Here is a 13351-nt window from a genome sequence, read left to right on the forward strand (position 1 = left end):
TCTTCTTGATCCGCGCTTAAAGAAAAAAAGTCTCTAAATTCGTTAGCAATGTTTTCATCCCCCGTGATGTTGTTGACACTTAGTGGAGCTTTGCTCTTGGCTTTCAGCACAGTTGAAGTTTTTTGCCAAAACTTTTTGAAGTCTTTGTTGTGCATAGCCGTAGCTATGCTATCCATTCTTGCTTGATTTTCCGAGTGCTGACATTTTCGGAGAGCAATTTTAAACGATTTCTTACTAGTTTTTCTTTTGTCTGCAATACGACCTTCCGTAGGCTTTCCGGCTTGGACCCAGCAAAGGAATGCATGCCTTGAATGGCGATACAGAGTTGATACTTGATCATTCCACCCTGGAACAATGTCATACTTTTTTTTGGGTCCTTTATTTTTGAATGCTTTTATGGCGGAGTTTCTCAGTGTTTTCACGATAGTGTCGTAGAGAGAATCTAGTTCCATTTTGTGAACTCTGTTATCACAGTTAAATCTCTGACATCTTATGGCATCTGGAGGTTTTATTTTAGGCAATAATTTTTCCGCACAGGCGTTGTAAGTTTTTACATCATTTTCGGACTTTGCCGCCCATTTTCCAAAATCTCTTGGTGGATTTTGTCTGTTAGATATAATAGGGATTAGATCCACATCTATTTCGACATTTAGTGGGAGATGATCTGACCATGTCGCATTGGCTGTGATGTTCACATTCCTCACTGCACTGCTCAACCCCTGTGTCATAATACAGTGATCAAGCCATCTGGTGGTTCCATGGGCATCGCTTACGTAAGTGAAAGTATCAGAGCTTAGATGCACCATATCAGTGTATGTATAGTTATTCTCTGTACAAAATTGTGCAAGTTCACGTCCAAAAAGAGATCTCGGATCTGCATTAAAATCTCCTATTATAATTGAGTTGGAACTGTTTTGTTCCTCAATAATTGCGTTTATTTTTCCCAAACAGTTTGAGAATTCCGGTAAGTTTTCGGCTGAATTGGTTGGCATATAAACTGTTACTATAAGGAGAGTTCCATTGGCTGACTCTATTTCAATAGCCGCGATTCGAGGATCTCTACAATCAATAAGAGTAGTTTTAATTGTATTGCGCCATAAGATACCAACGCCTCCGTAGGGGCGGCCAATTAATGGACCGTCAGAGAGGTTAACAGCGGATGTCCCATGACTGGAGAATTCCGGGTGTATTGACGACAGATATCCTAAGTCTGTAGGTAACAGCCAGGTTTCCTGCAATACAATGACGTCATTACAAGTACATAATTCCTTTATGAAGTGCTCTGTTCGACGAATTGATCTACAATTGAATGATACAATTTTCAGAAGCTTGGTATTTGTAATATCCATTTTTAATATTATTTTGCATCATTTATTTGCGTTTTCGGCATTCGGAAAATGTATTTTCTCACAACCGAGAATTTTGGCCAGATACTGGCATCCATAAGTTTTTCGTATGCTGACTCGGTGGTCCCAACTTTAAACGCTCGATATTCGCCAGATTTAGTTTGTAGTTCGTAAACTACTGCATCAATACCGCTTGTCTTAAGAAAAGAGATCACATTTTCACATGTTGTGGTTTTCTCAAGTCTTGTGACGAGAGCATATTTCGTTCTCTGCAGGCCTTTGATTTCTGCATTTTCGTTGCTGCCCAAAATCATGTTTTTCTTTTTTAATGAAAGTTGTGTTTTTTTGTAGGTCTTTTTCCTTACGGATTTCCATCCATGCCCGTTGTGATTTTCGTTTTCACCCGAAGGGTTGTCGTTAACGACATCTGCAAACGATTTTGGGCGATCAATTGGTTTTTCGGCCTGAAGTGGGTAATCGTGTTTTGACCTTGTCTCCATAGATGGCGTTGACATAATTGCATCTTCCAAAGTTTTGACCTTGATATGAAGCTTCGGCGGTTCATTAGTAGATGGCACTGCACTGTTTGTGTTTACTTTCTTTAGTTCATTAACAGTAGATTTCAGATTATTTATCTCCGAAGTTAATAAATCAATTTGATCTTTAATTGCCAAGTTCTTACTATGGTCGGATTCATCTTTTAGTTTCTGAACATCACTTTTGATTACTATTAAGTCTCTCAGAAATGCAGTTGCGTCAATATAATCGAATGTGACCGGCGGTAGTTTGTTAATGTTTAAAACCGCAAATTGCGGCATATTGTTCGGGTCGGTTTCTTTGAGGATTTTTATTATATCCGTTATGATTCGTTTTTTCTTACCATCGCCAACTCTCCTGGCAAAGGTTTTTTCCAGTACGCATTTGCACAAAACACTTTTAGCGGATTCGATGTCGTCTTCAGTAAATGTTTTATCACAAATAATGTTCATTGTTTGCTCGTCCATCACGTCCATTTTTTGTTGGATGAACGCAAGGATTTCGTTGACTATAATCCCGCACGGGCAGTCCCCGATTGGAGACATTTTCGGCACTTTTCGTATTGTTTTTTTAATATATTTTTTTAATTATACTGTTTTTTTCGCGGAGTTATTGACACGGGTTGTTTTCGCGACGCCACCTGTATGGTGTAATTATAATTATTGTAATATAATTCCTAGGTATCTTATATTGTCCACACATTCTAAGGTATTGCATTTACATGTAATAGTGTCGTAACAATGGTGTATTCTAATGTTAATAATTTCTTGTGGTTGACCCGCTTGAGTTGAACTGAAGCAGATGAATTTCGTTTTATCCAAGTTTAGAGTGAGGAGATTACTATCTAGCCACTGTTTAACTTTGTTTATGCCAAATTCAGCTTTAATGCAAGACTCATTCCAGGTTTTGCCTTCGAATAAAAGTACTGTATCATCAGCAAATGTAATAATGTGGTCTGCAAATGAAGTCTTACATAAGTCATTTATATAAACATTAAACAATATGGGACCTAGTGTACTTCCTTGCGGTACGCCATATTTAATATTGGCTGGATCACTTAGAGTACCGTTAATATCCACTCTTTGGCTCCTGTTTTCTAGGTAACTAACAAACCACTTGAAAATTTGACCCTGTATCCCAATTCGCTGTAGTTTATTCAGCAGAATTTTGTGCGAGATAGTGTCGAACGCTTTAGCTAGATCTAAAAAAAGTGCAATGCATTTACTACCTTTATCTAGATTATTAGAGATGATTTTTGTCAAATTAGCGATGGCGTTTTCAGTGCTTAAACCTTTGCGAAAGCCGAATTGTCTACTAGAAAGGATGTTGTTATTTTCGAGATAAAGGATGAGACGGTTCTTAACAATTTTCTCCATAATTTTAGAGACAGAGTTGAGCAAGGAAACAGGCCGGTAATTATGTATCAGTGATTTGTCCCCACTTTTATGCAGTAAAATGACGATTGACTGCTTTAAATGGTTAGGGAATTTCCCTGATTTAAAGCTTAGATTCGCAATGAACGCAATCGGTATGGCTATGTATACTTTAATGATTTTTAGAAGATTTGATGAAATCTTATCGGGACCACATGCTTTTGATGACTTAAGGTCGTCAATAATCTTCATGACTTCGTTAGTTGAAGTTGTGATTGAGTCTATTTTGTGACCGATCCTAGGGATAGTTAAATTGGCGAGAGCGGTTTCTGATTTCTTACACTTATCGAGAATTTTTTTCGCAAATTTTTTTTGTAGTTACACTGTCTTAGAATTTGCATAAAGGAGTACAAGTTAAATATTATATTTATTTATCTTTTTACTACAGTTAAATAGACTTTTACATACATATTTGTATATTATTATTATATACAAGAAGTGGACACTCCAATGTCTTGCTCGGGCGTCTCCGACTTCTTTCACCATTCACTACTGTATACCACAATGTTACTGTTAATAAACTACATTACAATGACTCCGGTGGAGAAACTTTCTCGGCAAGTAGAAGTCCTTATTAAATATTTGTTTACAATATACATCTCCATCGGACAGCTCAAGCAGATAAATAGATTTATGTTCATACTTTTTGCACATATCTTTAAAATACAATTCTGCATCTCCCTCAGCGAGTATGATCCCCTTTCCCTCGAGTTGCTCCCAGCCGGCCCCAATCTCCGACTCCTCAATACTTAACCTACTCATCACCACCAGAGTGTTTGGCGATTCTATGCAACTTAAGATGGATTCCATGCTAGTTTTTATATTTGTTTTATATATCTGCATTTGCAAACTACTAAGTATGGGACGCGTGTCCTGAATTTGAATCACATAATTACCAGAGATGGACGCGATGTCCCTCAAGAAATCCGAACCTACGAACTGATCCATTTCACGAATAGAACAGTTTTCTCCCAAAAATTCTTTGAAACTATAAAACCCATAAAAATTAAGTTACTTCTTTCAAATATTTTTTTTGCGACTCGTCTGTTAAGTCCAGGAGTGAAATTTTACATTCGGCCTTAAATGTTTTTATGTTTACTAACGAGTCGAACATTTCTATTAGCTGTGAGGAGATAAAAACTAGTTTTTTCGTGCTGGGAGCAGAACATTCTATATAATTGATTAGAAACGTGCGAACTTCTGAACTTATAATTGATTTTGAACACCCATCAACCAGCATCAGGTTATCTTGATCAATGGGTGAAACGTAATTTTTATAAAGTTTTTGTAACCGTGGCCAATCTTGGTTATTAGATATGTTAACATTATCTTTTATTTGAGAGAATATATTGTGAAGACGGATCATCTCAAACGCACCGTCTTCAGTAGTTACCCAGAGAACACGATCAGTGGCCGAGAGCAAAAAGTCTCGGAGGCCTATTGCGTCAGCGAAGTTTAAAATAGTCTTTGGTAGTGAATCGAGATAGCTTTGTCCTTCATCGCGGTAAATCAAGTCAGCATGTTTTCTTTGTTCTTCTACAGCCCTAGAGAACTCTATCACCGCATTAGCTGTATTGTACGCTTTGTAAGTTCTCCTAACAATTGTTTAGACTGGCAGGTTATTGTTCTATTGTTATTATTGATTTCACAAATGGGAAATAAGTTACCTTTTTCCAATTTAAGGTTTTTTCTAAAACAAATTAATTTAAAACCTCGTAATTTCTTTGGTGCTTTTGAATACTCATCAACTGATTAAGAATTTCTAATTCATCTTCAGAAAATGCATCAAAAGGAATTATAGCAGTTTTTTCATCGTCCGATGTACTACATGGAATCACTTTGTATCGTTTATTAATTTTTTAACAAACTGATCAAAATCTGTGTGATAATTATTGGCATGATTCAATGCTTGTTTTTTAAAAACCTCAGTCTATCACTTGGCTTATATTCGATGTTTTTTTTTTCAAAAGCATTCTTGAAATTATCAATTTCGTGAGTTTTCAATGCAGTCATCTTTTCTTTCCAGCCGAAGCCAGATACATCAATAAAAACACAATATACTTTTCTGACATGCGCACCGCACGTGTTGATACGGTTTGGTGCCGAAACATAAACAGTAATGTCCAACCTGTCCAAAAAATCGGTTCGATATCTTGTATAATAATTGTCCCGTATTTTATCCAACATGGCTTTTGCACCAGGGCTGTCAAATACCACGGCTTTAGCGTGAATTCCACCACTGGTTTTCTTCATTAGCGCGCCACCCGACACCTCCAACCACTTGACCGTGAAGGTCGTCACTTGCGCGAGCCACCCTCCTAGCGAGTGGCCCGTTATCGTCAGGTTGTATCTTCTCCCATGTTGAGTGTTAACAGAATGTATTACTTGCCTGATGTGCTCCACGAAAGTGACTGCGGAGTTCATGCAACATGTATACTGGGTTCAGACATTTATCGGCGACAGCTTTCCAGGCCGCCTCCTTCTCCTTCCATGTAGTTCCATTGCTGGTTTTATTTTCAATAATATGATTATACTGGTGAACAATGTTTACCAGCATTTCACATTCCTCTTTGGTAAAATTTCAACTTCGATCACGCTTATTCATCCTGGAAAATAGACAGTCTAATCTAAAGTTCAACTAAAATCACATAATGATCAATAAAACATAGCCAAAAACAGCTGAACTTACTTTACAGTGTGTAGTTTATATATTTTTTATAAACAAAAACAAGCCGAATGGCGGGAACGTTGTATGTTTATATTGACGTTTGTGTATACTGGAAAATAAGACGAATCTATAAGTTTAACTAAAATCACATAATAATAAATAAAAACATAACCAAAACCTGTTGAACTTACTTTATAGTTTTGTAAACAAAAACAAGCCGAATCGCGGGAACGTTGTCTGTTTGTGATGACGTTATAAATTGTTTTAAATGAACCACGAACCACTCTGTTGACGTTTTGACTGTTTTGACGGTTTTTGTAATTCCATAGAAACAACGGAATTTTAGACAAGCGTTTCACTAGACGTAATAAAAGCGCTGCAGCGCTACAGCGCGCTGTTGCCCTATGGCTATATGGCACATTGCTTTCTGTGGTGGAACGCACGCGGGTTTATGAGCATGTTTATCGTATGCATATACTTAAGTGACACGTAGTTATAGTTAACTTTATAAGAGTTTGGTGAAAAAGCCCGTTACTGTGATTATTCATTAGTGTGGGCCGATTTTTTTTCTTCAGATTTCAATTTGACGCTACTTATAAAAAGTTGTCTTTGTATCTAAAACATCAAAATAATGTACTTAATTTTTTTTTTATATATCTCAAGGCTTCACTTTGCCTTTAAAGTTGGAGAAAATATGCTAAAAATGAGTTTTTTTCAGTCTCATTATAAAGTATTCTGGATCAGTTTAATTATGTGCATTTATGAAATCTTCAATAAAGTATGTAACTTTACTGTATATAACTAGAATTTATTATTTTTGTAATAATACGACACAAAAAAGTTCCCGCCCGCAGTTCCTAGCCTCGCCGTCGCACGGGCTGCGCGCTTTACTCGCCGTTCTGTATTTGCCCTAGGCCTTAGTCCAGGGGCGTACAACTGCCGTCTGACCTTGTAACCCTGATGGGAGGAGTTATCCTTTACCCAAATTCTTATAGACAAAGCTGTTGTGGCTGAAAGTTCACATCTCATTGGCTCACAGCAAAAATTGTAGTTTGATCTCTCGCTCTCTACCATAGCGACTTGTGTAACAGAAAGAGAAGCTAAGCATCGGTTATGCTCCGATAAAAAATTAACGGTAATTTCCAAGACGCCATTTCGAAGATTGAAGTCAGTTAAGTGGTTCATTTGCATGTTTGGGGTCGGTGCCTGGAACTTCACGGTGAGACCCAAACGGTCGCACTAGACATATCCAAGGCCTTCGACCGGGTCTGGCACCGAGGACTTGTCAACAAATTGCCTTCTTACGGACTTCCCGCATCCCTGTGTACGTGGATTGCTGACTTTTTAAAGGATAGTTAGATTCAGGCGGTTGCTGACGGTTTCACCTCTTCCTCACACTGCATAAATGCTGGCGTCCCACAGGGATCGGTTCTGTCTCCGACATTGTTTTTGTTGCACATCAATTACCTTTTGACATGTGCACCGATTCATTGTTACGCGGATGACAGTACAGTTCATGATAGCTTTTTGTTTGACAAGCCCCCAAAGGGCACACAAACTCCAACGGCTCGGAGGGCTTTGAAGCAAAGAATGGACAGTTATCTCGAGAGTATTTCCTCCTGGGGTAAAAATAATCTCGTCGAATTTAATGTTTCAAAGACCCAATCCTGTCTGATTACGTCTAAAAGGGATCCAAATGATAATCTAGTCTCCTTGAACGGAAGCAATCTTCCGAACAGGCCTTCCATTGATATGCTATGCTTCCATCGATACACAGCTGCTGACCCTCTACAAATCGCAAGTGCGCCCTACTGTTGAATTTGGCAGCAATCTCTGGTCCGGAGCCCCTAAATACCTAAAAAAAAAACCTTGACTCTGTGCAAAAACGGTGGGTCCGTTTGATAGATTCCCCAATCTTAACAAACGGACTGCAATCTTTAGAGCACAGGCGTCAGGTAGGTATGCTGTCCTTGTTCTATCGGTATTACAATGGAAGATGCTCTGAAAAACTAGCGTCATTGATCCCTTCGGCACCGGTGCGTAGTCGACATACACGCCAAACGCGCGTCCAATATTTGTACACGGTTGACATTAGTCACATGAGAACGGATCGCTTTACGATTCGTTCTTAAGTTCAACAGCTCGGCTGTGGAACGAACTGCCGGCCTCTGTGTTTCCTCTCTCCTACAACATGGGACTCTTCAAGACCCATGTTCACTCCTTCCTCTCCACAAAAAGACCCTCCACACAGCATCCCCAAAGATGACATAGGCCCTGAGGGAAATTATTTTCTTCAGGGCCTCCTGTGTGGAGTTAATATAAAAAAAAGAACAGTCACTTACATCCAAATTCTTTGCAAGTTTGTTTAATATCATAGCATCCCAAGAGGAATGGGCTATCGATAAAATTGTTCTTATTTTGAAATACATAATAGCTAAACTTGCTTTCCGCCTATATATTGGCAGTTGGTACCACTCGCGTGGAATGACTCGCAAATTGTGCTGAATATGAAATGTTCTTAAAAATGATCATTCTTAGTTAAGATCGTTCTTAATAATAACCGTTCTTATTAATTACCATATGATGAATATGTATGTTAACAATATGTATGTGTTCAAAAGTCACATGATGAAAATGTTTTTTTCTTTGAGTTATCTGGTCGCCGTGAAAATTATAATAATTGTCTATGACTTCATTCTTGTCTATAAATATAAATATATATAAATAAATATTTATATAAATAATTATTCTATAAATATTTTTGACAAGTGCTTTCTTCTCAGAGAGCCGTTTCTTCCTGTTAAACTTACTATCCCACGCCTGTGATGGTTATTGGTAAAGTAAGTACTCATTCTTATATTCATAGCTATTTATTTGGTAGCTGCCGTTATTCCAGTTTAGTTAGGGAATCATTGGGCGTTTTGTCACAGTAGAATGTTTAAACTGTCAATTTGACGTCTACCAATTATTAGATTAGTATTTAGAAGGCATTTATTACAATTACACAACAAAAAACACATGGTTAACAGATATTTGTTAAAAGCGGAATGGCGGTAAACATTGTAAAAATATAAATATATATATTTTTTCCACGATAAACAGCGTTTCTCTTAACCGTTGTCATATCTTCAAGGTTTTCAAATATGTGTTTTGGCTACGACTTCGTTATTTTGACAGAATATTCCAAGCGAAACCACATTTTATTTTTTATGTTTTTTTTATTCTAGATAAAAGAAAATTACATTTTCACTTATTTAACTAGAAAAAACGAATACATTACATATTAATATATTACATTACGATTTTATTCACGATCATTTTTTTGTTGACTGAGCATAAAACTAAACAACTTTTTAAAAAATTTACCTTCACTTTTTTCATTTTTAATTTCGCCTGGGAGGCAATTATATATGTTGCTCCTCTCGAAACCAATGGATTGCTTGCCGTAATGAGTATGTATGGAGTATAAATGTATTTTATCCTGTTGCCGTGTAAAGTGTGTGTGTACTTGGTACGTTTTAATGATTTCTGTATTTGGATGTTTGAGTTTATTGTTTATTTTGCATATAAGGGGACATGTATAATATTCATAAAAAGTTTCTTAATGTTAATAGTTTTGTTTCTATGCATAATTTTTCTGTTGATGTTCTCGGTTTGAAGTGAAATAGCTTTTTGATTACTTTGTTTTGTTTTACGTTTAGTTCATTTCTATATGTTTCATTGGTGGCTATCCCAAAAAATCTGCACTTACATGCATTCATGTTCCACCGGGCAAACACGGTTGATCAAATAACCTCATTTCTAAAAAAGAAGAAGCCCGATCTAGAATTTACGGTAGAGAAACTCGTTACGAGACATGAGAGGTATGCCTCTTTCAAAATAGGAATTCCGTTAAATAGTTTCCATTTTTACCTGGACCCCATGATCTGGCCTGAAAACGTGGCCTTCAACGAATGGTCATTTCGGAGGCCACGACTTAAAATCAAGATGGCCGACACTAACACGCACGAAAACCAACATTAGTGGAATCTACCAAAACGTCAGAAGTTTAAAAAATAAAATTTTAGATTTTATGACCAATGTAATGTGTCAGAAACCACTTCTGGTTGTTCTTACTGAAACGTAGCTAACTTCGGGCACGTATTCCGCCGAGCTATTCGGAAATTTATCCCATGTATACAGGAAGGATATAGGCAGTCGCGGAGGAGGGACACTCCTGGCCCTCCGAGCTGACAGCCACTCACACGCTGAAAGACTGGAATACATGGAAACCCAAGGTGAAGACTTGTGGGTGAAAATATCACACAGAAATGTTATCATAAATATATATGTGTAGTATACTTTCCTCTAAATACAAAATCGGAACAATATAAATTATTTTACGAGAAAATCATTAGTGAAAGTGCAAAACTACAATCTAAAAATATTATTATCTTCGGTGATTTTAACTTTTCGTCAGGGAAGAACCCGAGAGATGTTTACGATTATTTTTGTTCTTTTTATGATTTGACACAAGTAAACACTGTTTATAACATAAATGCACGCATGTTAGACTTAGTATTAAGCAACATACATTCCAGAAATGCTGTTGTCCGTCGCCATGATCCTCCACTTGTCAAAGAAGACCTTAATCACCCTTCACTATCATTCACACTCGAGTACATAACAAAAACCCAAGAAAAATCAGACATATTGCCCCCGGACATAAATATGGGTTGGATTTTCAACGAAAACTCAGATCATACACATAGAAATGCCTTAGAACAACATAACTGGAATCATTATGACTGGCTCGATGTAAACCTAGCTGCTGAAATGTTTTATAAGCAGCTCAATAATATTTTTTACTTATGCTTAAAGAAAAGATCCACACGTATGCTCGGAGATGATGAACAATATCCAAAATGGTTAACTGGAGAGACCATTCATCACATACGAGAGAAAAATAAAATGCACCATCTTTGAAAAAAAACTAAATCCGAACATGCCTTAACAAACTTTAAAAAAAAATCACGAAAATTAATCAAGTAGTTAATTGGTAAGGCCTACACTGACTTTACACGTGAATCAGAGAATAGTATTATAACAGACCCCACTTGATTTTGGTCTTACACGAACGATAAACGCCGCGTCTGTGACAAACTTAATCAACCTTTAATGAAAATCAATACAATGAATATTCTGAAATCGCAGAAGGTTTCGCAGATTATTTTCAATCAGTAATCAGCGACAATATTCCCAAACTTGACATTTCCTCTATAGCTTCTTCGTCACACAATGCTTTACCTGTTCAAATTCACGAAATTAACGATGATGATATTAATGCCGCTTTTCACAAGCTAAAACCTAAATACTCTGTCGGTCCAGATTTTATGCCACCCATCATACTCAAAAGATACTCAAAACATTTAATTCCACCTCTAAAGCACATTTTTAACCTTTCACTTCGTAATAATACCTTCCCTGAAATGTGGAAACTAACAAAAGTCACGCCTATACACAAAGCAAACAATCGGCAATCGATAATTACAGACCTGTAGCTGTCTTATCAGCACCCGCAAATCTTTTCTAAACCATAATTTACTCACAAATATATAATCAAACAAAACATACACTCACCGAGAATCAGCATGGATTTCGCCCCGCTCTATCACCCCCAACAAACCTTATGAATCTCACCACCTATATAAATAAATCGTTTTAAATTTTTTTACATGTCGATGTGATTTATACAGACTTCGAAAAAGCATTTGATAAATTCGACCATGATATTTTACTAATAAAATTGAGTGAAATCGGATTCTCTCAGGATTTTTTCTCTTTCGTAGCTAGCAACAATTGACACAATTGTCGTCAGTATGTCAGTTACGGACACCAGTTCTCTCACGAATACAAAACTAACTCCGGGATTCCCCAGGGATCGAATCTAGGACCCCTACTCTTTCTTTTATTCATTAATGATATAGGCAAGACCATTAACCGCTCAAAATATCTCCTCTTTGCTGACGATATCAAACTTTTCAGAGCTATCAAAAGTTGTATCGATTACATTCTTCTGCAGAATGATCTTGATTCTCTTATCAAATGGTCGGAATTAAATAAATTACCATTCAGCATCCAGAAATGCAGTGTAGTTACATTTACAAGATCCAAAGATACATATCTATTCCCATATCACATTAATAAAAATTTATTAAAACGCAAAAACGAAATTCGTGACCTTGGGGTGATCTTCGAAGCAAATCTCTCTTTCAAATCCCACATATCTGACATTGTCTCCCTCGCCAACAAAATGCTTGGATTTGTTCTTCGTAATGCGAGATCATTTACTAATGGAATTGCAATACTGAGAACATATGAAGCACTTGTCCGCAGCATCCTGGAACACAGCTCCATTAGTTAAGCCTCTTCTGAACGAAACCATATCTTAGAAATAGAAAAAGTACAAAAAAGGTTTATGCGTTACCTGTATATGAGGGAATATACATACTATCCATTCCTATATTCATCCTTGTTCTTAACAGGAATGCTCGATTTCAATACATTAGAAGCCCGCAGAAAAATATTTTTAGGCAAACACTTTAAGTTAATCTCTGGTACAATACACAATCCGCCTATGCTGAAAGAGGTTAACTTTTATGTCCCTAACAATTATACTCGAGGGATATCCCATGCACTCTTATATGCTCCGAAAGCGAGGACTTCTGCCTATCAGAACGCGCCAGTAAACATAGCGACTCAACTGCTTAACGATTTTGCATTAGCCATCGACATTTTCAATGTCACCTACAGACAATTCAATAAATATCTTTTAACACATGTCACAAAATATTAAAACTGCCTCTGTAAACTTTTTAATTTGTAATCTTCTCCATGATATATTGGTGTATAACCGTTTATGGAGGACACGAAAAAATAAATAAATATGCAGATTTCAATCAAGTAGTTTAAATATGAATGTACGAGGCTATAATATGGACATTTTTTAATTTTATTTGGTAACAGATATGATATCCGGCTAAATACGCTAATTAAAGGGTTGATTTTATCATTAATAAAATACTGCGCAGCAATTCCTGGCGAAGGCAACTTCCGTATTAAATAATTTAAATATAATAATACTGGATTCTTCTAATAAATTCACAAAGGATCAGATTTCCAAGCTTGTCCCTAATTTCACAGATCTGTTAGGAAATATAGGTCAAATGGGTATCAAACTAGGCATCCTCGAAGGAGAAATTATGACATACAAACATCTGTCATCAAACCAATCGCCCGATAATACCAACAGCACGTGGAGCTCGATTGTCTCCAACCAAACCCACCCTAAAAATTATCCTCCTAACACCAGAAATAATTTACCTATT

Source organism: Hesperophylax consimilis, chromosome 17, assembly GCF_061612785.1.
Source record: "Hesperophylax consimilis isolate HC1 chromosome 17, BYU_Hcon_1.0, whole genome shotgun sequence".
Classification (NCBI taxonomy): domain Eukaryota; kingdom Metazoa; phylum Arthropoda; class Insecta; order Trichoptera; family Limnephilidae; genus Hesperophylax; species Hesperophylax consimilis.